This window comes from Octodon degus, unplaced genomic scaffold, assembly GCF_000260255.1.
Source record: "Octodon degus isolate 3935 unplaced genomic scaffold, OctDeg1.0 scaffold00105, whole genome shotgun sequence".
Lineage (NCBI taxonomy): Eukaryota > Metazoa > Chordata > Mammalia > Rodentia > Octodontidae > Octodon > Octodon degus.
Genome location: NW_004524681.1, coordinates 2682913 through 2687495, shown reverse-complemented (window position 1 = coordinate 2687495; position 4583 = coordinate 2682913). Strand labels below are relative to the sequence as shown.

Sequence of the window (4583 nt, the reverse complement as noted above, 5' to 3'; positions counted from 1 at the left end):
AACCAGGGTCCTTGTGCTTGCCAGGCAGGTGATTAGACCACCAAGCTATCTCCCCAGCCGAGTCATATTCTATTATCACAAGATTCCTAGGTGGTTTCTACACACAAGGCTTGAGAGGCACTACGCTAACAGATTTATTCTCCAGACAAAATCCTGTACAGGAATCCTGGGGAATCAGCAGCAAAGCGGCACAATCCATTCTGTGCACCATAAGGATGACTCTGGTCACATTCAAAAACACAGTATGGGGGCACCCCGACCACTCTGCTCCACTCCGCTCCGATCCATCAACAAAAATGTCCAGCCCTACAGAGACTGAGCAGTGCATTGAGTCCCTGATTGCTGTTTTCCAGAAGTATGCTGGGAAGGATGAAAACAGCGTCACACTCTCCAAGACAGAGTCCCTGACATTCATGAATAAAGAAATGGACGCTTTCACAAAGAACCAGATGGACCCTGGTGTTCTTGACCACATGATGAAGAAGCTGGACCTCCACAGTGATGGGCAGCTAGATTTCCAAGAATTTCTTAACCTTATTGGCGGCTTAGCCGTAGCGTGTCATTCCTCCTTCCTGTCAGCCCAGAAGCGTGTCTGAAGGTCCCTGGGCCTGGCCTTATACCTTCCCCTGCCAAATACTCAGATATCACCTCCTTCCGGCCCACACAGGCGCTGAGCCGAGCCCACCTCTACCCCATGTAGCCCCTTCTGCTGGGAGTAATAAAACCAGATTTTTAAACATAAAAAAAAAAAAACAGTATGGGAGGAGACACCAAAGACAGCTTAGGAAGTTGAGTCAGGATCCAGGAAAGAAAACATAACCTGACCAAAGATTAAATTTTTAAAATAAATTCATATATTTTTTATCCCAAGAATATCCCAGAAAGACTTTTCAAATCAAGTAAGTGTCGAATGCCAGAAAGTTCCTCCCAGAAGTAGGACATCTGGTCACCAAAACCTGAAGGCAATGTACATAAAAAGTACTATTTTTAACATAAAATGAATGTGATGTACCTGCATCTAAAGGCTAGTTTTCCCAGACCTGGATGCTAAAACTGACTAACTCAAGCAAAGATGGTGGTGCATGCCTGTAATACCAGTGCTGGGAAGGCTAAGACAGGAGGATCACTACGAGTCAAGTCTGAGCTGCAGAGCGAGACCCTATACAAGCAAATGAATAAATAAAATATTTTTTTCCCTTTTTTTTTTTGGCGGAACTGGGGATTGAACTTAGATGCTTGAGCTTGCCCGGGAAGCGCTTATTCTACTGAGCCATCTCCCCGGCCCCTAAATAAAAGATTTTTAAAAAGATTTAAATTAAAAAAGTTTAAAAGGCTGGCAGTACAACTCAGTGCGAAGGCTTTCCAACACTCCAAAAAATGAAAAGGAATTCTGACAATGATGATCATCTCTGCATGATAAAATCACTTATGTTAACTTTTTTCACTTACATATTTCTACCTTTTAAAAATAGCTCATGGTGTTCCGTTTCTATAAGAAAAAACAACAAAAATCCTGCTCCTAAGTCGCCTGCATTTCCTAAAGCTTTTCCCACCTCCCCACTTCTTTCCCCTGCTCTCTTACTCCAGTCAGGTGTGAAGCTCTAAGGCAGGGGCATGGTGCTGTGCAGCCGTGACCCCAGCTACTCAGGACTCTAAAGAAGGAAGATCATCTGAGCCCACAAGTTTGAGACTCTTTTTCAAAAACAAGAAAAAAAGAAAAGTCTAAAGCCAGGCGTGGTAGTGCTTGCCTGTCATCCCAGCACTCGGGAAGCTGAGGCAGGAGGATTGTTGAGGGTTTGAGACCAGCCTGGGCTACAAAGTGAGCTCAAGGCCAGCCTGAACTGCATAGTGAGACCCTGTCTCAAAAAAGACAAAAGTACAGAAGTCCAGCACAGTAGACCTCCTCGGGGAGGTGGGTGAATTTGGTACCCCAGGAGAATTTCACAATGTCTGGGACATCACTGTAACTAGAAGTGGAGGGTACTATAGGAGCTAACAGACAAAGGCCAGGAATTTGGCTAAAAACAATTACGCAGCCTGCTATCAACAGTTCAAAGGTTGAGAAATCCTAGTTGAGGATAAAAATAATGATGACGACTAATAAACGATAACTGTGGGTTAAAATGCAGTATTAACTCGGTGGTTTTAACTATTTCATTTCAAAAATAAGAACTATCCATTATGAACTGAGGAAAATTTAATCCAAGCTTTGACCAAAATTCCAAAATATTAAAATCCATATTTCCCAATTTTATATAAAATATCTCCAGGAATTCTTCTAACCTGAGCAAGAAGCTCACCTAACTAGATTTTGACAGCTACATAGACACCAATCCTGTATAAAAGTTGCATAAGTGCTAATACAAAAAGTCTTAAAATTACAGCATAGTTTTTAAAGAAAATTGAGTCATCTTACTAAAAGTACTTCAGGAAGATAAACTGAAGAACTGAGGCCTAAGTAGTCTATTCCTACTAAACCGAAATCTTGTTCATTAGGAAACTGTGACACAGGCTCCCATACAGCGAAACTGACTCATGCAAACTCATAAAACCTACTTCCTGTTGTGACGTGGGATTCCAGGAGTGCTAACACAGCATAAGCACATGGGTTTGGGGAAATACACGTCCTCCTCAAGCTGAGTTTCCAAGAGACAATTTACCCAAAAACAATTTCTGTGTGTGCAAGGCACAAGGAGGCATTAGGGACTGGGAGTTAAAGTAAGAGTACAGAGGTTAAAAACGAGATGCAGCGTGGGAGACAAAGGGAAACTGCGCAGCAGGAGCACTGGACCCTGGGCAGGCGCAGGCAGGAAGACCGGAACTCCCACTACACGGAGGTTCAAGGCTGGCCGGGACTACACAGCAAGGGTTTGGGCTAAACAGTGTGAGAAACACAGAGAGAAAGACAGACACAGAGATGGCAGGGAGGAGGTACAACGTATCACTGAGTTGAAAATGAGGAAAAAGACTGTGTGCAATCCAGTCCAGGGGAAATGAAATGCGGAGGAAATAGACAGAAAGTAACAGCACAAAGAGACCACTGCGGCACTTGCCCGGCAAGCCCAAGGGCCTGAGTTCAATCCCTGGTTCCACCAAGAAAAAAAAAAAAAAAAAAGGAGAGAGAGACACACACAGCCAACCCCCGACTCACTAAAGCTTAATCAAAATACTTTTCCAAGCTCCATTCTCTGACGTGCACTCAGTAATCTATAATTGTAGGCATTTTTTTCAGCTTTTTTTGAAACTCAAACTGATTTTCGTGGAGAAAAAAACAAATGTCCTAGTTACGCAGAACTCTACAGCTTCTGCTCAGAATTACAGAGTAGGGGTTGAAGTCAACCACTGTTACTGCAATGGTCCCCATACAGAGGTCCCCTGTTCCACTGTGTCCAGGCCACTGATCACAATGCCACCCTCCCAGGACATCCAGGGTGGGCGCAGAGCTGACAGCAAGGCTCTCCTGCCCACTGCCTGCAGGGCATCATGAAAGCAAAGGGCACCAGATGGAGACTTACAACAAGAATCTCGCACCAGCCTTCTCCAGGGCCAGCGCTGTGCAATCACAGGATGTGGAGACGCAGCAGTCCATCTTGTGACCAAGAAAGAACTGTCCTGAGGATGAAGCCAGGGCCAGCCTGAGTCAGCGACAGTCCAAACACCACGTCTGAGCCTTAGATCCAGCCCTGCCTAGACTCTCAGTTCCTAGAAGCAAATAAAACCTTTCTTGGCTTTGAGCTGGTTTTCTCTTCTTTCTGACCAAAACAGTTCTAGCTGATAAATTATTTAAGCCCGTGAAAAAGAGATTTGGTAAAGCGGTTCCTCAGAATTACCCATGCCCTTGTTCTTATGAACTACAACTAGACTGATTTTCATGGCTAAAGGCAATGAGTTCTGGGGGTGTGGCTAGAAGGGGAGCACTTGCCTAGCATGTGCAAGGCCCTAGGTTTGATCTCAGCACCTCCAAAAACAATTTTAAAGAGAAAAATCACTTTTATTATGCTTTTAGACAGGTATGGTGAATACACCTTAATTCCAGCATTGAGGAAGCTAAGGCAGGAAGACTGTGAGTGCAAGGCTACATAGTAAGACCTGTCTAAAATGAAGCTCCATAAACACATAAAATCTGCCTTTTGGGAGCCGGGAATACAGCTGAGCAGTGCAGCGCCTGCTTGGCAAGCGCAAGGTCCGGAGTTCAAGTCCCGGTATACTCCTGGGGCAGGGGGACCTGGCTGTTTTTGAGGCGCAGTCTCACTATGAAGTCTGTGCTGGCTTCATACCTTCCATCCTCCAGCCTCAGCCCCACCCTTACCCCCACCCGCAGGCCTGGGATGGCAGAAGACATGGCCGCCACGCCCCACTCATAAACCTTTACAGTAGAAATTGATTGAAAATGACACACATGCATTTGCTTCATGATCTAACAAGCCTCTTTACTAAACTTGAGATGTATAAAGTACTACTCTTAATGCTGTGCATGCCACCGTGTCTCCAGTGCACCCTATCCTTCTCGACAGTGCTGCCGGTTTCATCTGTCTCGCCTTTCCTGCCCTGATCAGTTCATTTCTGCAACCCAAATGTTTCCA

At 44.9% G+C, this 4583-nt stretch overlaps 1 pseudogene; it reads left to right on the top strand.

The window, feature by feature from the left end:
• The first annotated feature begins 261 nt into the window (after positions 1-261).
• On the top strand, positions 262-631 carry LOC101559588 (annotated as a pseudogene).
• The last annotated feature ends 3952 nt before the right edge of the window (positions 632-4583 follow it).